At 44.4% G+C, this 24,493-nt stretch overlaps 1 protein-coding gene across 1 annotated transcript in view; it reads left to right on the top strand.

Moving 5' to 3' along the window:
* The first annotated feature begins 322 nt into the window (after positions 1-322).
* LOC126354117 (dipeptidase 1-like) overlaps positions 323-24,493 on the top strand; it is a 447,156-nt gene continuing 422,985 nt past the window's right edge. Inside the window, exon 1 of the mRNA XM_050003512.1 lies at positions 323-543. The gene's annotated coding sequence lies outside the window, so the exon portion shown is untranslated. The remainder of the gene's footprint in view (positions 544-24,493) is intronic.

The raw sequence follows: 24,493 nt of genomic DNA, 5'->3' as shown, positions 1-24,493 counted from the left end.
TGGTCATTATAAGACCGTTCATGCTGATAGGTTCTTTGCCTAGTTTTCTCGAGTTTATAATCAGTGAAACATCGCCACACGCCCTGTGACGAGCTTTCTCCCCTTTAGATTGCTTCTCTTTATTTGTCCGACAGTGGGGGTCGATTAAATCAGGGTTTGAGATTTGTGGGTATCTTACTGTTACTCTATTGAATCGAAGCATACGTAACGCCACAACCTCCACTTCAGCTCTGCTGCTCGAACTGAGACGCGCGGCGGTACTGCTGGCTGTAGTGGGGGTTGCCTAGCAACGGAGAGAGCTACTGTCGCCGTCCGCATTGCTGTCGGAGGCCGGGCGGCGAGAGGTGGCGAGAGGCGTGGGCGAGGCAGCCTGTGAGACGGGCCGGGCTCGTGTCGCGGCGGCGGCGCCGGCGTGCTGTGCTGTGCTGTGCGGCGCGGGACGGCCTGCAGCGCGTGGCGGCCGCCTGGCCCAGTCGCGGCCGCGCCGTCCCGGCGAGCACACCCCCGCCTGCCCAGCGCGCCCGGGCAGCGCCACGCGACGCGGTGAGTGAGAGCGAGCTCGGCCCTGCCCGCTGCCGCGGCCGCTGCTGCTGCAACACCACCCGCTCACTCTCCTGCCTCGCCCCATTCCCATACAACGCAGAGGCGAGCGTAAATCTACCTTTGGCACAGAACCTCCCCAGTTTGTTATGGGCTGCTGAGTTTTTGATTCGGTTCGCCGGTGATTATACACCGGGTAACTCAAGTTTTACCCCTTTCTACATCTACATGATTACTCTACAATTCACATTTATGTGCTTGGCAGAAGGTTCATCGAACCACAATCATACTATCTCCCTACCATTCCACTCCCGAACAGCGCGCGGGAAAAACGAACACATAAACCTTTCTGTTCGAGCTTTGATTTCTCTTATTTTATTTTGATGGTCATTCCTACCTATGTAGGTTGGGCTCAACAAAATATTTTCGCATTCGGAAGAGAAAGTTGGTGACTGAAATTTCGTAAATAGATCTCGCCGCGACGAAAAACGTCTTTGCTTTAATGACTTCCATCCCAACTCGCGTATCATATCTGCCACACTCTCTCCCCTATTACGTGATAATACAAAACGAGCTGACATTTTTTGCACCCTTTCGATGTCCTCCGTCAATTCCCCCTGGTAAGGTTCCCACACCGCTCAGCAATATTCTAACAGAGGACGAACGAGTGTAGTGTGAGTTGTCTCTTTAGTGGACTTGCTGCATCTTCTAAGTGTCCTGCCAATGAAACGCAACCTTTGGCTCGCTTTCCCCTCAATATTATCTATGTGGTCTTTCCAACTGAAGTTGTTAGTGATTTTTACGCCCAGGTACTTAGTTGAATTGACAGCCTTGAGAATTGTACTATTTATCGAGTAATCGAATTCCAACGGATTTCTTTTGGAACTCATGTCGATCACCTCACACTTTTCGTTATTTAGCGTCAACTGCCACTTGCCACACCATACAGCAATCTTTTCTAAATCACTTTGCAACTGATACTGGTCTTCGGATGACCTTATTAGACGGTAAATTACAGCATAATCTGCGAACAACCTAAGAGAAGTGCTCAGATTGTCACCCAGTTCATTTATATAGATCAGGAACAGCAGAGGTCCCAGGTCGCTCCACTGGGGAACATCTGATGTCACTACAGTTTTACTTGATGATTTGCTATTTATAACTACGAACTGCGACCTTCCTGACAGGAAATCACGAATCCACTCGCACAACTGAGACGATTCCTCTAAGGCCCGCAGCTTGATTAGAAGTCGCTTGTGAGGAACGGTGTCAAAAGCTTTCCGGAAATCTAGAAATATGGAATCAACTTGAGGTCGCCTGTCGATAGCAGCCATTACTTCGTGCGAATAAAGAGCTAGCTGCGTTGCACAAGAACGATGTTTTCTGAAACCATGCTGATTACGTATCAATAGATCGTTTCCTTCGAGATGATTCATAATGTGCGAATACAGTATATGCTCCATAACCCTACTTCATACCGACGTCTATGATATAGGTCTGTAGTTCAATGGATTACTCCTACTACCCTTCTTAAACACTGGTGCGACCTGCGCAATTTTCCAATCTGCATGTACAGATCTATCGGCGAGCGAGCGGTTGTATATGATTGCTAAGTAAGGAGCTATTGTATCAGCGTAATCTGAAAGGAACCTTATCGGTATACAATCTGGACCTGTAGACTTGACTTGCCCCTATCAATCGATTTGAGTTGCTTCCCCAATTATCTACTGTCCCTTCTTATATTGGTTTTGCTGTTATTATTATTGTTACTGTTGTTGTTGTGATGTGGTGGTGAGGTTCAATACAAAGAGTGGTTTGATGCAGCTGTCCAAGCTAGTTTAATCAGGCCAAGCCTCTTCGTCTCTGTATAAGTACCACAACCTACATCCTTCCGTATCTGTTCACTGTATTCTTGCCTAGGTCACCCTCTACAACTTTTAGTCCCCGAAGTTCCCTTCATTACCAAACAGACTATTCCCCGATGCCACAGGATATGTGCTGTCATACGATCCCCTCTTTTAGTAAAGTTGTACCACAAATGTCTTTTCTCCTCGAGTCGATTTAGGTCCTCCTCATTACTTATCTACCACTCTAATTTCCAACGTTCTGCTGCAGCAGATCATTTCAAAAGTTTCTATTCTCTTCTTCTATGAACTGCTTATCGTCCTTGTTTAAATACGTGCGAGCCACCACTCCATACAAAGTCCTTCAGCAAAGACTTAAACACAGAAATTTATATTCGATGTTAAAAAAATTTTCTTCTTCAGAAACACTTTTCTTGCCGTTCACATTCTAAATTTAATGTCCTCTCCTCTTCAGTCAACATCAGTTATTTTTCTGTCAAAATAGTAAAAATGATCTATTACTTTTAGTGTCTTATTTAGTAATCTAATTCGCGCAGAATAAACTGATTTAATTCGTCTACATTCCGTTACCCTTGTTTTGCTTTTGTTACTACTCATCTTGTATCATCTTTTAAGCGACTGTACTTTCCGTTAAACTACACTTCCAAGTCCTTTGCTGTCTCTGACAGAATTACACTGTCATCCGCAAACCGCAGAGTTTTTATTTCTCCAACTGAACTCTAATACTCTTTCCAAATTTCTCCTTGCTTCACTTCATGCCTTGCTCAGCGAACATATTGAATAACATTCTTGATAGGCTACACTCCTGTCTCACCCCGTTCTTAACCACTAATTCCCTTCCATAACTGCCATCCAGCTTCTGTGCAAGATGTAAATAACCTTTCGCACCCTCTATTTTATCCCTGCTACGTTGTAAATTTCAAAGACTGTAGTATAGTCAAAAATGAAAACGTTTTCTTTCAATCTATGCTATAAATGTAGGCTTGCCTTTCTTTAACCTTTCTCTCAGGATAAGTCATAGGGTCATCAGTATTGCTTCGGATGTTCCAGTAAGAGGCAGTCAAATGAAAATGAGACAGAGAGAAAAAGTTTATTATTTCCAAGGTAAGCTTCATAATTATTAATACATTTATGCCACTGTCAGACAAGAAGGCTAATACCTCCATGGAAAGAAGTTTCCAATGCCTACGGAACCATAATTGCACGCAGACGTGCACCTCTTTGTCCAAAAGAAATCGACGGCCACGAATGTCTTTCTTCAGGGCTCCAAAAATGTGGAAATTGCATGGGGAGGGATCGGGATTGTATGGAGGTTGTGTAAGGGCATCCCAACGAAACTTCTGCAACTCACAGCAACTAGTGGGCGGGCAGGTTGTTTCGACTACGCTGCAGAAGTTTCGCTGGGAAGCCCTTATACAGTCTCCATACATGCCGCATCTCCCCACATGCGATTTAAGTATTTTTGGAGCCCTGAAAAAGTCATTCTTGGCCATTGATTTGCCTCGGGCGAAGAGATGCACGCCTGGGTACAATCTTGGTTTCATGATACCGTAGGTAACCGAAATCATTTTCCTGTGAAGGCATTGACCGTCTTGTCGCACAGTGGGATAAATGTCTTAACAGTAATGGTGATTATTTTCGAAATAACAAACACTTGACTTTCTTTTTTTCATTTGACTGAACTTACACGTTTCTTTGAACCCAAACTGATCTTCCCTCATGCAGACTTCTACCAGTTCTTCCATTATTGTTGTTGTGGTCTTCAGTCCTGAGACTCGTTTCATGCAGCTCTCCATGCTACTCTATCCTGTGCAAGCTTCTTCATCTCCCAGTACCTACTGCAACCTACATCCTTCTGAATCTGCTTAGTGTAGTCATCTCTTTCCTCCATATGTCTGTAAATAATTGGTGTTAGTATTTTGCAGCCATGACTTATTGAACTGATTATTCCATAGTATCATCAATTATTAGCAACTGCGTTATTTGTAATTTTAATTATTGCATTTATTTCTGTAAATTTATGTATTATTTTGTTTTGTTGTTTGTCATTGTAGGTGCTGTCTCGACACTGTATCACTGCATATCAATATTTAAGGGAAATGAAACCAAGTAATCAGCTATTGATACATGAATCCGTTATTTAACGTCTAGCATGTGAGTCATTGTAAAAAATTAATGACTTTTTAAAACTAACGGTAAAGACGCGTAAACTGGGTACTCTTACCAGTATAGGTGGTTAAGACAACCGATTCCGTTAGACAAGATATCTCGTGTGGGCACAGAAGTAGCATCCTACATCTTTATAATCCTTTTTGTTCTCATTCCACCAAAATTTGCACTTATCATACTGCAGACAGTGATCATCTCAATCACATCTGTATGGATTATTTTTCTGGTAGGAGTTCTCCAGCGAGCAATTGCGACTTTTTTCTGTTATGGGTGATCTCGTTTCCTTTTACTCTCTTCTCTTCGATATTACTTATTCTTATTATCCTATTTGTGTTTGAGAGCATTCTTCACACGTGATGAATAGAGGAGTTTTGATTCCTTTCCTGAACGGAGGTTAGTTTTGGCTGAGAGTTTGTCAACAATGGACGTGTGCACTTGCGGCACTAAATTAGGGTACACACTCATAAATTACTGGCTGAGTTTTCTTGGCTAGATTATTATCTGCACTCATGGTATGGTATCGTTGTTGAGTGACTTTAGAAGGCTACAGAATGACTCATATGAAATTTGTATATGTTATGATGAATGACAGTTTGCTTTAAACGTTGAGAAAACACAGTAATAATGGTGTGCTGCTTGACAAAGTCACATCGATCAACTATCTAGGCATAAATTGCAAAGTAATATGAAATGAAACTAGCACGTAAGGACGGCAGTAGGAAGACGAATGATAGGCTTTGGTTAATTGGGAGAGTTTTAGGAAAGTGTAGCTCATCTATAAAGGGGACCGCGTGTAGAAGTCTTGTGCGACCACTTCGTGAGTATGCTCGACTGCCTGGGATCTCCAACAAGTTTGACTAAAGGAAGGCATCGAAGTAACATAGAGAATGCTGCTTGATTTGTTACAGGTACATTCGATCATCATGCAAAAGTTACGAAGATGCTTCGTAAACTCAAATGGAAATCTCTTGAGGGGAGAAGATGTTCTTCTCGCGAAACATTACTGCGGAACTTTAGACAACAGACATTTTCAGGTGACTGCAGAACGATTCTACTGCCAGCAACGTGTATTTCGCGCAAGGACAGTGAAGACAAGATAAGAGAAATTAGTGCAAATACTGAGGTATATAGGCATTCGTTTTTCCCTCGCTCTGTTATCAAGTGGAATAGGAAAGGAAATGAGTAGTGGTGGTACATAGTACCCTCAGCCATACATCGTACGGTGTGTTGCGGGGTACGTATGTAGATATACATCTTCTACGATTTAAAACTACATTTTGTGTTCTGTAGTTGCACGAGAAGGAGCATAACCCTCGACTGAATAAAGATTATGATTGTATGAGCACATTACCGTTAATTCAAATGCCTTCACCACCGTCTTTGTTGTTGCTGTCCTGTAGTAAGTACTTCTCAATAAAACGCCACGTTGGTGAGGACTATCGCCCAAAAAGTGACTACGTTACAAACGTATCGTTATGTGCAGCCACATGACAGACAGCTGATACTACGTGGAGAAGGAAGCAGTATCATGTAGACTTAAAGGCTAATGCAATAAATTAAACTGCAGTGTCCGTACATTAAAACTTCTTAAATGACGAGGTGCGTTACTGTCTATCCTTATAAAATCCCTTTCTTACCTAAACGCCAAGAAAGAGTAGAGGAACAGCAAACGAATAGTCTTTATGTTAATAACCACTGCTACAGCTGCCAGCCAATCCCAGTTCCCCACCAACTGCAGTCAACACACACAAAATAAAGACGATAAGCATTCTTGGCAGAACTTCATATATAAATCCTAAGCAGAGTGCAACACTATTATAGTATCCTTCCTCCACATGCCCCCATTATATTCTACTACGGTATGAGCCAAGAATGATTTCTGATTGTGCCCTACATAATTCCAGATTTCAGTAATTTTACCGTCACGCTCTTTTTTTGTCATCGGCCTCACCACGATTTTCTCCTCTGTGACAAACTTTTCATCTCAGAGCACCATCTACACCCAATATCCCTGAACATTTGTTGGTTACATTTTGTTGTAAAGTCTCTTCCTGCAAAAACGATGAAGTGATTTCCGTAGGTTGAGAACAGCTTAGAGCTTGCCATTGATGTACACTATGTGATCAAAAGTAGCCGGAAACCTTGCTGAAAATGACGTACAAGTTCGTGGCGCACTCCGTCAGTAATGCTAGAATTCAATATGGTGTTGGCCGACACTTAGTCTTGATGACAGCTTCCACTCTCGCTGGCATACGTTCAATCAGGTGCTGCAAGGTTTCTTGGGAATTGGCAGACCATTCTTCACGGAGTGCTGTACTGAGGAGAGGTATCAATGTTGGTCGGTGAGGCCTGGCACGAAGTCGGCGTTCCAAAAGATCCCAAAGGTGTTCTATAGGAGTCAGGTAAGGACTCTGTGCAGGTCAGTCCAATAACAGGGATGGTATTGTCGTGTACCCACTCCGCCACAGTCCGTCAGTCCGTGCATTACGAAAAGATGCTCAATCGTGTTGAAAGATGCAATCGCCATCCCCGAATTGCTCTTCAACAGTGGGAATCAAGGAGGGGCTTAAAACGTTAATGTTGGTCTGTGCTGTGATAGTGCCACGCAAAACAAGGGATGCAAGCCTCTTCCATGAAAAACACGACCACACAATAACACAACTTCCTCCGAATTTTACTCTTGGCACTACACACGCTGGCAGATGATGTTCACCGACCATTCGCCATACCCACAGCCTACCGTCGGATCGCCACATTGTCTACCGTGATTCGTCACTCCACAGAACGTTTTTGACGTTGGAAGTCCGTAAGTTCCGCGTAGCGCCCCATTCTGCTCCCTCACGATGTGTAATAACTATTGAGGTCGCTGATATAGAGTACCTGCCAATAGGTGGCAGAACAATGCACCTAATATGAAAAAGTATGTGTTTGGGGGTGTCCGGATACTTTTGATCACATAGTGTATCTGTGCAAACAGGGTCGCTACTCCCAACTGACAGTATCATATAGTAATACACTTAAATATTATGCTACTGAAATATTTACAAACATTTTTGCCCAAAAAAACTGACTTATTTAGAGAACAGATACTCAGCTTTCACGAGATCGCTGTGCGAAGAGGCCTAGCCTGTGCCAGTTTCTCGTTCAGATAATAAGTCCAAATCCATGAATACAACCATTTTCTGCCCGGCAGAGACAGTCCGTGTCGATGTCTTGAGTTGTCGCTGGTCTGCTCATTACACGACAGACTCATCGTCGGTGAGCGTCATTTGACGAACAGGTCGATGCTCCACAGCAGATAAGCTACGATGGTGCTGGAACTGCAACTACCTCTTAAGCCACGGAATGCGGCTTGTATCCTTGTTAGTGCAGTGACATCAACATTTCACCCTGCTTATTCCACGTGATTGCTGAGTGCAACAAAATTCGTGTTATGCTAGCAACCACTGCTGTAGGCCTCTCGAATGGCTAACGGTCTTGCTCTGCCTGGCTCTTAGGCTGTCCCGTGCAACTTGACTTGCTAAAAGGAAGGCTATATTGCACTGGCGATCGCTGTCACAACATACAGTATTCTTTTATGCGAATGCATGGTGGCTGTTCCTACGGACTTTAAGCAGAATCAGCAGCGAAAAGTAAAAATGTGTGCCGGATCAGGATTCGAAAGCGCGATCTACTACTAATCAGGCAGTTGGGCTAACTATTTCGCCATCCAGACACAAAGTTTGTCGCAGCTGCGCGGACAATCCCGGCACGCCTCCCAGCCGACTCGCGTTACCACGTAGTGGCACCTATCCGCGGTCCCTGTCCATGTCCTCCATGCTCGCTACTTTGAGACTCCTACAGGAGGTCGAACGTAACTGTGCATCTTCACTGAAGGCGGTGGATTCATTTTCCATCGAGGTGAGTCAGTTAGATGAAAGCGTAGTGTCTGTTCTTTTGAGCATGGGCAAGGACTGTGGATAGGTGACGCTAGGAGGGGAACGAGGGTCGCCCGGGAGGCGTGCTGCGCAATTGTGATAAACACCGTATCAAGATGGTGCAGTGGTTAAAGCAACTGCTTAGTAAGCAGGAGCTCCCGAAGTCGAATCCCAGTCAGGCACACATTTTCACACGTTGCCACTGATTCCGCATAAAGTCCCGATACAGCTGACATCAAAATTTCATTTCCTTTCCTTTGTCTCCGCTCCCCTCCCTTCGTCCACCTTCAGTTTACAAAATAGACAGTATCTTAACGTCCTCCTAGAGGTTCCTCTCTCTGCAGCTGTCTCTAGTACTATGGAAGTTTTTCTTGGGTTCTTAACATTTGACCTGTCATCCTTCGATTTTTCTTCTTAGTGCTTTCAGTATATTCCTTTCCTGACCAGTTATCGTCATTTCTTATCTTATCAGTTATCATAAATTTCGGCATCCTTCTGCACTATAATTGGAAAAATGCTTGAACTGTCTTCCTTTCCAGTCGTCCTGAAATCTATAATTTACATCCGCACAGAAATTTAATCCTCCAGTCTAATTATAGTAAGGTCTATGTTTAATAACAGTACTTTCAGCGTGGAATGCTCTCTCTGCTTATGCTAGACAGTTTCCTATTGCCTTCTTGCTTCTGCCTTCATGCGTTATTTTGATTCCAGGGTGCATTTTTTTTCGGTTCGTCTACTACGTGGTCTGCAGTTCTGACGTTCACCATTTGTCTCATTTCCAGTGTTCTCAGTAATTCCGTCTGTCTTCAGTTTGTTATGGTGATCGTATACTGATCTACAGGTGGGAGGAAGTATGAGGGGCAGTCAGATAAAGACGGAACATCTGCTACAATGGGACCATGGAATAACTCCATTCAAAAGGAATCACCACACGCTTTAATACAGATTATCCCACTGGGGGACGACACTATCAATTCCTGTTTCGTAGAACGCGGTCGACCGCTGAAGGATCGACAAACGCACCCATTCCTGCACTTACTCAACCGACTGAAACAGGCGTCATCTCTTTCTTCAGGTAGCCAAAGATGTGAAAATCACACTGCCTGTACTGAGGAAGTTGCAGTGTTTCCCAATTAAATCGGTGAAGGGTAGCCTCCGTCCGATTATGGTTCTACGGGAGAGGAACTTGTTTCCATGTGATCGGGAGTCCGTGTAAAGAGCAGGCGAGGGATGCAGACCACGTCTGCTACACAGCTGTGTGAAGGGTAGTCTAATCGTAGGCACTAGGCGTACGATTCACTGACAGCTGGACGAACACATTAGACCAGTCCGCCCACAACTGAGTGCACATATGATATGACACACTGCCATTCCCATACCACAGTCGTGACAGTAGCGAAATATTATGACATTGGGACCACCTGTCACTTGGACTGTGTATTTTGGCGGGTGTTCAGTTTTCATTGGACTGCACTTTATAATGTGTGTCTACACTCTTAATGGAAGGGTTTCTAGGAATTTAGAGAGCAAAACTCTTCGCAATGTACTGTTTCTTTTCTTTAGTGTCTTCCAATGTAGTTTGGTGAACATTTCAGTGATTCTCTTTACGCTAATTAAAACGTGTGAACATTCGCTAAGCTCTTCCACGAACATTTTTTGTCTCGTCCGTTACCGCACCTTAGCATGAGTGTCAGAGCTGGGGACAGAAATTAGAAATTGGCCTAAAGATACGTCAACAGCCGACTTAATTCGTGTGTCACTAATAAATCCTCATAATTATTCCGGAATCCCTGAGTTAAACAGCTAACCTCTCGGCAGCTAAATTTATTCAGTGGTCCATTTCAGATCGCTCCGGACAGATACTCCAAGATAAAGCATTATTGTGACTGATTCCAGTGAGTGATTGTCATTTCTGTAGTCAATCGAACAGCAGTCACAATAGTACCCTGCCCTGTCCATTAGGAATGGGGATTTACGTAAGAACAGGGAGGAAAAGTGAATTTCACCGACAGACCTTTCCAAGTCTTTGTTTACTGTCAGCTTTTTTAACGTGATCACCTGTGATTTAATAATGAGAAATTCATTTTCTTTCTATTCCATTTCTTGAATCTTTGCTACCGTTATAAGCGATTGCGTGACGTGTACTGTCAATGTATATGTTAATGTCGGAGCTGCCTCACAGATAGTCGATGCCTATGTGCACTGGCTGGCTCTGAGCACTACGGGACTTAACATCTGTGGTCATCAGTCCCCTAGAAGTTAGAACTACTTAAACCTAACTAACCTAAGGACATTACACAACACCCAATCATCACGAGGCAGAGAAAATCCATGACCCCGCCGGGAATCGAACCCGGGAACCCGCTATGTGCACTGCCTGACAAAAATAAGTGAAGCACGCAGAACAGGAGGAGGGAATGAAATGAAACTTCACGGTCGAGATGACATGTGACTTTATTTCAATGACTGCCAAATGGAGTCAGATTTCTAAAGAACTTTGTAGCGTTAACTCAGTTGTCAGTATGACGTTGCAACCCTTCTGGCCTGGATGCAAGCAAAGATTCAGTTGGTTGGGAAGAGTTTCAGAAAACCGTTGTATACTCTTCTGAGGCAAGGTGGCCCAAAAAGGTCGCATGACAAGTAACACCTGTGTACGTAGGATATCCGTGACTCATCTGTTGTGCCATTCGCTACTGGGTGACTCTCTGCACCATGGTGTCGTGAATATGTACCTCTCCAAAAGATTGTAAGAATGGGGCCTCTCCAAACTGAGGAGTTACTTGATTGTAAACTGCCAAACGGCTGGGAGAGTTGGTGTGCTGACCACATTCCCCTCCGTATCCGTATCCAGTGATTCCTGTGGGCTGAGGATGACACAGCGGCCGGTCAGAATGGTTGGGCCTTCACGGCCTGTTCGGGCGGAGTTTAATTTTTTAATGGGACCTCTCTCCAGGCTGCCGTCATACTCGCCGACAATGGTCATCTGGTGTGGTGCAACAATGTTATTCATTCCGAGCGACCGCTACGGTCGCAGGTTCGAATCCTGCCTCGGGCATGGATGTGTGTGATGTCCTTAGGTTAGTTAGGTTTAATTAGTTCTAAGTTGTAGATGACTGATGACCTCAGAAGTTAAGTCGCATAGTGCTCAGAGCTATTTGGACCATTTTTTTGTTATTCATTGGTAACACAGTGTGACGCCAATCATCAGCAGTTCATGTTCCCCAGTCGTGGAATTACTCCAAAGGCAAGTGTTTGTGTTGTATTAATGGCAGCTTACGAATGTGACTATAAGGGCCTAGGCTGAGGCCATTGCGGTTGCAGGATGGGGAAGCAGGGAGTACGGTGGTGAGGACAGTTGGCACTCTGTACGCTAACGAAGTATCATTAGCAAGACATAAATTATTCGGTTTAAGTGTTACAGTTGAATCATCTTCTATGTGGTAGAAGCAAGGAAGGCTGCGCACAATGCACACAGTGTAGAAAGCATTGAAGTGCATGCTCAGCAGATTCTCAAGGTCGCTGTAACCATCGTTGTCTGCTCATGCAATATGCGATGTCGTCCACCCAAGAAGGTGGGGTGATAGGTGCAGCTCGTACAGTGGTGTGGACCACCATCTCATTGACTGCATGTTAATAGGGCACTCTCATGGTGTGCCCGAGTGAACTCCAGCGGCTTTGGATGGCATATAGATGGTAGGGTAGAATGAGGATGCACATTTGCTCCAGAGATCCCAGAGATAGGTTCTGAGCACCGGTGTCCGCTCACAGATGCAAGTCTGGGGGCACGCCCCAAATACATAGACAGGTTGACACTGCACCAAATGCCATCAGTTCGGCTCTCAGCGAGTCAGAGCTAGAAGTCCTCACCACTTCACATCTGTGAATGAGATGTTGGATGCTCAAGACGACCTTGTTCTGTATACAAGACAGGCAGCAGTCTCGAAATTAAGAGTCACCTGGCAAATTGTATGCAGTACATCACAGGGTTGGCATCATAGATGGCTCGCTACAACTGCCATATGGGCTTGCAAGCATGAGTGTTTAGTACTGTCCATCTGAGACAATGAAGTTATGTCTTGCTGAGGATGACCACATTTCTCCTCGTTTTCACGGTTAACCAGCCTTTTTTTGGCGCTCCTCAGTGTCACGTCAGAGGCTTTCAGGGCTTCAGATTGATGCTTTTCTACCATGTCAGTGGGCCGATAGGCTTTCTTACAGAACATTTACTCCTTTTTGCGGCATGGTGCTGCGCTAAAAATGACTTTATGATCCCTCGTCAGTATGGTTAAGTTGCTGAATTAACGATGCAGACTTCTCCCTCGATCGAGGTGAAGAAATAGCTTCCAGAGTGGTGCCATATTATTTGCATATCGGCTCTGCTCTTTTTCTGTTCGTCATTCTGACTGCTACACGGCGCTGCCTGACTAGAGAAAGCTGTAAGGTAATTTGGATCCGCCCATGACAGCTTTATGGAGCGCAACAGGGCGGCAATTCCTCAGTCCGGCTGCTCCTAGTCATCGACCAACTGCACAGGGTGGCGCAGAATGCAGCAGGGAGTCCGTAATGTGTTCTGTCACGTGCCACGTCTTTGCTTGTGGCAATCTGTGAACGCTTCTGCTGTGGTTGTGCAATTGTGTCCAGAAAAGTAAGAAAGATCCCGAGATCAACATACATTTTGTTTTTCGTTGGGAAAAATATTCACGAATCTACTGCAACAACAGTGCTGAACACAGCAACAGGAACGTTCACGATAGAGCGTGGGAAAGGTTTGGAAGTGTAATATCACAGACAGGTACAATAATGAAATTAATGCAATTTAAACGACGAAGAGAACATACAGATGGTTCAAATGGCTCAGAGCACTACAGGACTTAACATCTGAGGTCATCAGTCCCATAGAACTTACAGGTACTTAAACCTAACTAACCTAAGGACATCACACACATCCATGCCCGAGGCAGGATTCGAACCTACGACCGTAGCGGTCGCGCGGTTCCAGACTGAAGTGCGTAGAACCGCTCGGCCACCGCGGCTGACGAACTACAGAACCAACTACAAATACGTAAGATGCCTTTCTATAATACATGTCTGCGGATGAATAAAATCTTCTCGGTTTTCAAGCTACATCACTTGCAATGAAACACTCGAGCCTTCGACGGCTGTTTCCACCATCAGCAATATGACAGAGACTGGGGATACATGCTTAGTAGGGCATGGAGTTAGGGGTTGGATATCGATCAAAAGCAAAGAAGGATGCTGGACGCCTGTAAGGCGAGGAGAGTGACAGTTACAAACGTCGTGCTATCCCCTCGCGCTACCTGATGTCACTTGGTCGAGCCGGAGTTGCTATGAGCTGCTCGACTTGTTTCCCCATGTACCGGTATGCATTACTCCAACCCTCCCTGGAAGGTTCCACATGCTTCTATAGCGGCTATACATGCGGAACACCGTGCCAACCCCGGCACTCAGTGGCGTTGTATTCCTGAAGCAGAGAAGATTTCATTTAGCCATGACACCGTGGAAAACACCGAGGACATATGTCATTCTTGTGTAGTGTGGACATAAAGCGGAAAAGGAAATCACATCTGCTACGTTGTCTAGCTTTTTTACAATTCTGCCAGGACAAGGAGGTAATTTCTCACTTTGCTTTAGACATGCACCACATTCGAACTATTGCAGCGTACAGAAAACTGAAAACACTTCACCCTATAGTGAGACAGACAGTCGATGCAAAAACATGAGCTTGGTCTTAATGCTAAGCCCACTTGATTGCGTTCTATCTCTCCCACCAGCCTTGTCGCCATTTGATTGGTTCAAAATGGTTCAAATGGCTCTGAGCACTAAGGAATTTAACATCTGAGGTCCCCCAATCCCATAGAACTTAGAACTACTTAAACCTAACTAACCTAAGGACATCACACACATCCCTGCACGAGGCAGGATTGGAACCTGCGACCGTAGCGGTCGCGCGGTTCCAGACTGAAACGTCTAGAATCGCTCGGCCACTCCGACCGGCTTGTACAAGACATGTTGTATATATTGGGCCAACAGTTTCCATCTGGGATCGTCAAATTGCTCGCTTGTGCCTTAATGACAACGCATTCCTTGTACTGCAACAAATATCATGAACTGACAAGTGGACCTGTGGCGGGATCCTCACTGCCACTGGTCACCATGAACCTCTTCATCAGCAATTTGAGCAGAAAGCTCTGAACTCTGCAACGTTATCTACGTCATGCTTCCTATGCTGTGTTGATGAACCTTCCTGGTACGGGGCCATGGTGAAAACGCACTGCGACAGTTCGTTGATCACATGAACAATCTCCATGCCAACAATGAATTTAGTATCCAGATGAAGATGGATGACAAGCCACTGTTTTTGGATGTTTTAGTTGAGTGGAAGGCAGTAGATATTATTCAGGCATGCCATCGTCAAAGACTCCAAGAACAGATGTCTGATTTATTGGATTTATGGTAATATCTGATCCCTTCGCTATGCGGCTACACACATACATTGTTCTTAAAAGACAATGCCCCATTTGGGCTAAGAAAGAAACTACAGAGCCAATATCTCAACTCCTATTGCTTTTTTATAGGTATATTGAAGGTTCCTGTGTTTTGATATGAGTTCGCAATAGGGTGCTCGACATCATGCTGCACCGATGACTTGCAATATTCAGAGGCATAACGACAGCTGATGAGTACGCGAACTTCTTTACCGACCACATGCATTCATTGATGTTTGAAGTCTTCTCTTATGGCTACGGCGTCTTCCAGTGGAATAACAGTCTATGTAAAATCGTGCCAAAATGGTTCGAGGTGCAAGATAATTAATTCACTTTGATGTATTGGGCACCAAATTCGCCTGATCTAAATCCGATGGAAATGGAAATTGCTATTGATGACCAGTTTTCAAATAATGGATTGGTAGTTAGGGGGTTGCATTATTAGTCAATTAACAGTTTGTAGTAATACATAGAAAGTGTATTTTTTCTATACATACACTTTTTTTAAATGCCTATTGACAGGAACAAACTAGAAGTAGTGTAAATTATAATGTCTGTGGTGTTTGTTGCACGCCTCTAGTGCAAGTCGTTTACGAGGTATCGTATTTTGAAACATTGTCACACTGACATTTCTGTAATACCTTTGGCAGCACACAGTAAATAACAGTACAAGTAAATACGCTAGTTATGGGTGTTATGAACAGTAACGAGACAAGTGACCATCACAGAGTGAGTTCAAAATGACCACCTGCAGCGGCAGTACACGCTTCCAGTCTGGTATGGAATGACTGCTGCACACGTGCTAGCGTTTCAGCGGAGATGTCCGAGTAGACTGCAGTAATAAGTCGTTGCAGATCATAGGGTGCAGTTGGTATGTCTTTGTAGACAGCGTCTTTCGGTTTCCCTATAGAAAAAAGTTTAGAGGTGCCAACCAAGGGACAGATCCTCTGCGTCCAATCCAATATTATAGAAACAATCAGTGAAGACATACTGCAGTACTTTGTGCACTATGGGCTGGAGAGCCATCACGTTGGTACCACAGGTTCCTCCTTGTCTGCAGAGGAACGGCTTCTACAATCGTAGATGATGGTCTGCTAGGAGGGTGCGATACGTGCGCGCGTGCAGTGTTATGTCTATTACGGAGGGGCCTATGAACTGATCGTTTACCATCTCATGCCACATGTTTACACTCCATGGACACTATCGTTCCACCTGAAGAAGCCAACGGATATTGTCAACAAATCAATACTGCATGTTTTGGTGGTTTACTAGCACATGTAGCACTTGACTGGTAAATGTGGCATCACTAAATACATGATACAACTAGAGTGTCCTATCTTAATGCCCATGCACAGAAGTTAACACGATTCTCATAAACGTTTTCATGCAGCTCTTAATAGAGAGAAATGTGATAGGGATGGGACATATGTCGATGACACTTGCCTGACTCATGCCACTTCCTTGTGCAATTGAGCAGGAGCTAAAGTGCTGATTAACTGCAACAGTAATAAGAACATTAGTTTGCCCGCCTCTTCTGTAGTCACATGTTTCCTTCTGTTACGCTGTCTAGGTGTTACACCACCAATTTCGTGTAACTAGTTGAAAAGGTTGAGAAATAATTGCCGAGGTGGTTGATGTCTACTGAGGCATCTTACCATATACACCGTACAAGGAAGAACTGCGTTCTTCCTACACTACACTCTCCATACATCACGAGCATGTCGGCTTTTTCTGCATTGGTAAATCCTGTCGTCCACTCACGACCTACTGCTTGGACTGTCACACACTAACTGTATAGCAAGTTGCTATGCACTCAAGGAACGCACAAGTACATTGTAAGGAAACATAACAAAATTGTATCCAGCAACTGCTCAGATTGAATGGCTCAAACAAGTGTCAGTGTGGTAACATTTCAAAATATATCTCGTAAACAACTCGCACTAGAATCCTGCAACAAACACCACGGACACTCTGATTTAACCTACTTTAAGTCTGTTAATGCCAGTAGACATTGTTCCATTTAAAAAGTGTATGTTTTATAAAAAATATACTTTCTAAATATTGTTACAAACTGTTTGTTGGCTACACTAAAAATCCATTCTGCGTAAACCGAACATCAAAAGTACTTTCTATGTCCGCAATATTTGTGGTGCATGTGTTCGATTTTGTTGTTTGAAACGTGTTAAGTACAAAAATAGCATTCTGACACTGCTAAATTTAGAACATTTGAAAGAACAGAAATCTAGCTATTAGGGTTAAATAATTCAAGAGTCAAATTAATACGTCATAGTATCTCTTACAATGCTATGAAGTCAATCTGTTTTCTTTTATTTAATTAAGCATAATACAATTTAAACAAACATAATTTCGGCTCTGCACAGTAATTAATTGGGCCTCATGATACTATAGTAAAGCAAAATGGCATTTGCAAGTCAGTTAGTACTGTATACCTGCTTTGATATTACTTTCCCCTTAACGATTTGGCAGCTGAAATAATATCATATCCATGTTCCATCACCGGAATTCCTAAGAACTGAAGCTGTAGTCCCAGGTTTAGGGCACCTTTCAGGCGATAAGCTCTTGTGGCAGAGTTCCTTTCTGTTCCAGCCCACACATGGACCTGCTAGTAAAAATTGTTTCTGCACAGATTTTTGTGCTAGAAGTACGACTGGTTGTCTTCATGAAGAAGAACCCATTACCTAACGCGCGTCTGTGCAGTTTAGTTTGTCTCGGCGGTACCTGATTTCGAACCTTAGCGATTGATGACATTTTAGCAACCAGCAAGAAATGGGAAAAGTGATGGTTGTAACGAGCGTATCATCTTCTTCCCTATTCGTCAAATACGAGTACAGCCCTCTGCAATTTTCTTATGTTACGAGTTTTTGGCTGCGCCCACAAAGCAATGCGACTTTGTTTCTCATAACTTCTAACATTCGACTCGCAACCAAAACAGTTATACAAATACTCTGAACGCTACTTCTTCTGCACACTCTTACTATAGTTAATCGCATTCGTACCTCTTTGAAAAGAAACTGCCACTCTTACTTTGTCCGAAGTGTTTAATGGACAAACTAGGAAGTCGTTGTGAAACAATGTTATGGACTTCACTTCTTACTTTCATCTATCATATGACAGACGATGTTTTCCACTAAAGTGCAGTGACAGCATACACCAATAGGTCAGGATCACTACTGATTCAGCTCGTGGCAGCCCTTCCGAAAAATTACACTCCTGGAAACGGAAAAAAGAACACATTGACACCGGTGTGTCAGACCCACCATACTTGCTCCGGACACTACGAGAGGGCTGTACAAGCAATGATCACACGCACGGCACAGCGGACACACCAGGAACCGCGGTGTTGGCCGTCGAATGGTGCTAGCTGCGCAGCATTTGTGCACCGCCGCCGTCAGTGTCAGCCAGTTTGCCGTGGCATACGGAGCTCCATCGCAGTCTTTAACACTGGTAGCATGCCGCGACAGCGTGGACGTGAACCGTATGTGCAGTTGACGGACTTTGAGCGAGGGCGTATAGTGGGCATGCTGGAGTCCGGGTGGACGTACCGCCGAATTGCTCAACACTTGGGGCGTGAGGTCTCCACAGTACATCTATGTTATCGCCAGTGGTCGGCGGAAGGTGCATGTGCCCGTCGACCTGGGGCCGGACCGCAGTGACGCACGGATGCACGCCAAGACCGTAGGATCCTACGCAGTGCCGTAGGGGACCGCACCGCCACTTCCCAGCAAATTAGGGACACTGTTGCTCCTGGGGTATCGGCGAGGACCATTCACAACCGTGTCCATGAAGCTTGGCTACGGTCCCGCACACCGTTAGTCCGTCTTCCGCTCACGCCCCAACATCGTGTAGCCCGCCTCCAGTGGTGTCGCGACAGGCGTGAATGGAGGGACGAATGGAGACGTGTCGTCTTCAGCGATGAGAGTCGCTTCTGCCTTGGTGCCAATGATGGTCGTATGCGTGTTTGGCGCCGTGCAGCTGAGCGCCACAATCAGGACTGCATACGACCGAGGCACACAGGGCCTACACCCGGCATCATGGTGTGGGGAGCGATCTCCTACACTGGCCGTACACCTCTGGTGATCGTCGAGGGGACACTGAATAGTGCACGGTACATCCAAACCGTCATCGAACCCATCGTTCTACCATTCCTAGACCGGCAAGGGAACTTGCTGTTCCAACAGGACAATGCACGTCCGCATGTATCCCGTGCCACCCAACGTGCTCTAGAAGGTGTAAGTCCACTACCCTGGCCAGCACGATCTCCGGATCTGTCACCCATTGAGCATGTTTGGGACTGGATGGAGCGTCGTCTCACGCGGTCTGCACGTCCAGCACGAACGCTGGTCCAACTGAGGCGCCAGGCGGAAATGGCATGGCAAGCCGTTCCACAGGACTACATCCAGCATCTCTACCATCGTCTCCATGGGAGAATAGCAGGCTGCATTGCTGCGAAAGGTGGATATACACTGTAGTAGTGCCGACATTGTGCATGCTCTGTTGCCTGTGTCTATGTGCCTGTGGTTCTGCCAGTGTGATCATGTGATGTATCTGACCCCAGGAATGTGTCAATAAAGTTTCCCCGTCCTGGGACAATGAATTCACGGTGTTCTTATTTCAATTTCCAGGAGTGTATTACTACTTGCTATAAATGGTCACTACATCCTGGAGGACTAGTTTTGGAAAAGTAGGTTTGGTTTTTCGACTTAGAACAGTTCTCAGTTTATTGTTTCATGTATGTGGTTAACGTTTTTCAAAACCGAATTACACCTACAAACGTTAAATTACTTCGTATTCAAGTGTAACTTTAAGAAACTCTTAAACAAAACTGGAGCTAGTTGCTTTAATTTTGAACTTTGAGTGAATGAATTTAAGGCAATAAAAGTCGAGCAAAGATTGAAAAAATGTGGCAATCAAAGTTGTGAGACTCCTTTTCTTGAATCTAAACACAACAACATGTTGTAATCTTCCAACCAGAAATTGTTATCTGAAAGGTGTAATTTAAGCCAAATGAAATAGCCTCTTGAAGTGAAATGGTAACACTGGTTGTATTTCACTGTCTTTGTATGAAATCAAAACCATTTTTCACACAGTTTGAACTGACATCTGTCTGGTTCTTCTACACAATACTAAAGAAAAAAATGTCTGTATCTTGCCTTGGCTAACGCAGTGAGATGAGGACGTGACGCTAATATAACCCTGCACTCGTATAAGTTAACATCCCTAATAAAGTGGGTAGACCACAATGTCTACCCTTGAGTAGCGTACTTGAAAAAAGTGAGACGTAGTATTTGAAACACCTAATAATGCCGGGAAAACTCTTGCATCCACGGCATCAATATAACAGAGACCACTTTCATTTTCAGAAGTGCTAGTTATTAACAAGTTTGTTTGTGTTGTATCGAATGACAAAAGAACAATAGTCCACCATAAAAAAGAGTGAGAAACATGGTGAACAGTGTGTGGAAGGCGAGAACACAAAGATGTGATTATATGGCAGTGATAAAGTGATACTGCGACCTCCAGATCAGATATGGGGAAACGCACATCAGCAAATCGTAAGTAATTACTTTTTTTTACAAAATAATCGCTACGTAAACTGTTTAATAATCTAAAACTAACAAAACTGTATCGTTATAGATACCACTGATGATGTCTTAGAACAGGAGAAGGCAAAACGCATATGGAATAAATAAAGTAACTAGCAGCAGGAAAAGGCAGTTTTATTTCCAAAACAAGTCCTAGTTATTACTTGTTGCCATAAACTATAACGAAGTTAGCACAGATACTCAAGTCTTGCAGAGTCCATCACAGCGTAACCTCCCACCATTACTGACAGCAGGCTAGTCTCCTCAGCCCAGTCTGTCTGCAGTACCATCCTATTTGACAAAAGGCGTTGCCAAAACGGAAACCGACAACCCACATCTGCTAACCTTTCTCAACGCTGTCCACCAGGTCAATCTACTGTTTAATAGCTGTTTCCAGAATGGAGCGACAGGGGGCTTAGCTTGGCCGTCCTTAGGTCTAATGGTTCCCACATTTTTTTGCAGAATACTACACATTGTTTAATAATGTCCTTAGGATGAGCCCAGATCATTACCTTCGCGTTCATTTACATACTTAAGGCTAACACAATAGATACAGGGTGTCCAGAAAAGGGCTCCCTGATTTCAAAATTAAATATCTCGAAAACAAAGATCGATAGAGGAATGCAGTAAACGGTATGTTTATTGTGAAAGCTGTAAGAAGTTTATACAGCAGTTTGAAATAATAGTTACAAAAGCTGCTAACAGATGGCGCTGTGCGCTATACAGCTCATATCAGCATACATAAGTGAAATAATCGTATGAAAAGAATCTTTGCAAACATTCACATCACAATGTTTTCAATATGTTCACCATTGGCACTACAGAGGTGGCTCAAACGAAGAATGAAATTCGCCATCACATTTCGTAGTGCTGCAACCGAAATGGGTTCACATGCCACAGAGACGCCGATTCAAGCTCGTCCAGCGTGGCGGCATGCTTCGGGTAGACCATATCGTTCACTGTGCCCCACAAAAAAAGTCACAGGGAGTAAAATCCGGCAAATATGGAGGCCAATCCATGCCTTCACCAGTAAATTTGGGATATTCCAAAGCAATGACTCGATTCCCGAAGTATTCCTCAAGAAAAGGAAACACTTGTTCGGTCCGATGTGGCGGGCTCCATCTTGGATAAACCATTCAGTACCTGGTCGATCGTCTAACGCTTTCTGTGTGGCGACAAATTGTTCCAAAATTGCAACGTAACGTGCACCAGTGACCGTTTCTCGAATGAAAAAAGGGCCAATAATACCTCTGCCGCATACTGCAGCTTACAAAGTAACTTTAGGAGAATACAGGGGTTTCGCTTCACACCAATATGGCTTTTCTGAACCCCAAAATCACCAGTTCTGCTTATTCACGTATCCATTCAGGTGGAAGTATGCTTCATCTGTAAACCAGATGCAGCCAACATCAAATCCTTCACTATCAATCATTGTGAGCATCTGATTAGCAAAGGCAACCCTTTGTTGCACAGCTCGTATGGGTATGGCCTGGTGCGTTTTAATTTTGAATGGAAACATGTGCAGGCTCTTCCTCAGTATTTTCTGCGTGCTGGAAAACTTTAAACCAGTCTCAGATGCAATTCTACGGGCGGATGACATTGGATTTCGCTAAATAATTCCAGAAACTGTGGCGATAATTACAGGCGTAACTGCAGTTCGCTTGCGGCCAACATGCCCCACTACTGTATATCATCAGTTACGCTGTCTGTTCGTTGAAATTTTGCGAAGAGCGTACGAATGGTTTTCGCATCGGGTCCTTTTGGAACATTAAATCGTGCTTGAAAACTTCGCCTTGTTGCAGTAGGACTCTCTTCTAACCTGTGGTACTCTAGCACCAGAAAAACGCGTTGTTCAATGGAGTACACGGTTTTAATCTCTTCCTTCGGTACGCTAACCTCCTTTCACGTTTCGATAGTGGAACTGATCGCCCTGGGCACCACTATTTATACTAGGCATTACGTATGGCCGATTACAGCGCCATCTGTTAGCAGCTTTTGCAGCTATTATTTCAAACTGCTGTATAAACTTCTTACAGCTTTCACAATAATCATACCGTTTACTGCATTCCTCTGTCGATCTTTGTTTTCGAGATATTTAATTTTGAAATCAGGGATTCCTTTCCTGGACACCCTGTATATACACACTATCAAATCATCTTGTAGCTGGAAAAGCTGTTGATTGCATCTCCCTCTAATGATAATCATTAAATATACATAAATCAACCATATCACATTTTCATAACACACTATGAACAATGTGAACTATTGGGTTGTATGGTGGCATAACGCTCCCGATCACCAAACTTTAAGCTAATGTCTTGGGTCGATTTAAAAACCTGTCCTAAGTTTCTCATGAAGTGATTGTGTGCAACACTATTCTTTTTGATGTGTCGTGTGGGGATGTGCAGGTAGGCGGGATCTTTGGCACTGTTCGAGACGAGTCGGCAGAGGAATAGGCTGTTTGGGAGGCTCCGGGATTCACGCTGTCCCTTCTCCCACCATCATGCAACAAGTATATATACATACATAGTGACGTTCAACAGATTAAATGATATGCCGTATGGGACTGGTAGTTACGAAATCCCGCTAGATGTGCTCAGCCTGCTAGTCCGGAAGGGTTTTCTTTCTTCAAAAAATGGTTGACATGGCTCTGAGCCCTATGGGACTTAACTTCTGGGGTCATCAATCCCCTAGAACTTAGAACTACTTAAACTTAAATAACTTAAGGACATCACATACATCCATGCCCAAGGCAGGATTCGAACCTGCGACAGTAGCGGTCGCGGGTTGCAGACTGTAGCGCCTTGAACCGCTCGGCCACTCCGGCCGGCTTTCTTTCTTAGCGCACATTCGCCTCTTTCCTTGCGGTATGTGAGAGTCTTGACATATGTGTATTTGTGTAGCGTAGGTGAGTGTAATGAACGCATGTATAGGGTAGTGCTATGTTTGTGTTGTATAACGATGAGAAAAGGGGCGAGAGTGAAACCCAGTCATGGCACAAAGTCTACTCCTATCAAATAGCTCCTAGGGGGTCGCCTAGCTTAAAGCCATCAACAGTGTCCGATATTTTCGCTTTATGAGACACTGCAGAGAGGTTTGGAATTTAATCTTGGATACTCGCACAAAGGCTGGTTATCAGGGAATTTACGCCACCACCGCTCCTTCTCTTGCCAGTCATGTACTGGGAGTGAAAATTTCATTCACCACGATTCGAAACAGACTTATTTCCAAATTGTCCAAGAATGAAATCAATTAGGTGGCTGATCCTCCCTCTCAACGTCTACCAGCAAATTACGTCATACCACTGCTAGACAGCAGCTTCTGACCCTGAAAGATCATAGAAGACACACCATTTAGTTTGTAAATAGTAAATAGAATCGACTTATTTCGATTTCCCTGTGTGCTTTTTAGTTTAAATTCTTAAATTTATAGTGACTTTGTGTGTTTACAAAGCACAGATCCATGTTAAATAACTTCTAGTGTTAGTTAATATGGATAAGGACTGTGCTGTGTTCAGATGCGAGATGAACTGGCCCACGGCTTCAGGTGGTGCTAGCTTGGGTCAGCAACTTGAAGCTGTAGCCAATGGGCATCACTAAAGCATGTAGAACATCTCTCCCGATAGATCCACTGCTGTGGCCACCTTGGCTACTGCTCGCACTGTGGTTGGTCCATCAACGGCCGTGGAGGGGGAGGTCGTTTGAAGGTGTTGCAGGCAGCAAAAGACTTCCTGAGGGGGAGCTTTGGGAGGGACTATCAAAAGCCCTCCCCAGTTCACCTGACAAACAGGTTTCGGGCACTCTCTGTGGGTGGCAATGACCCTGAGCCAGATAAAGTAGCTTGTCTTGTTTCAGAGGAAGCCTCTCAGCGTGCAAGATCCGGGTATTCACAAG

This window comes from Schistocerca gregaria, chromosome 3, assembly GCF_023897955.1.
Source record: "Schistocerca gregaria isolate iqSchGreg1 chromosome 3, iqSchGreg1.2, whole genome shotgun sequence".
Taxonomy (NCBI): Eukaryota; Metazoa; Arthropoda; class Insecta; order Orthoptera; family Acrididae; genus Schistocerca; species Schistocerca gregaria.
Note: the sequence above shows the minus strand (reverse complement) of the source record. Positions and strands in the feature narration are given on the sequence as shown.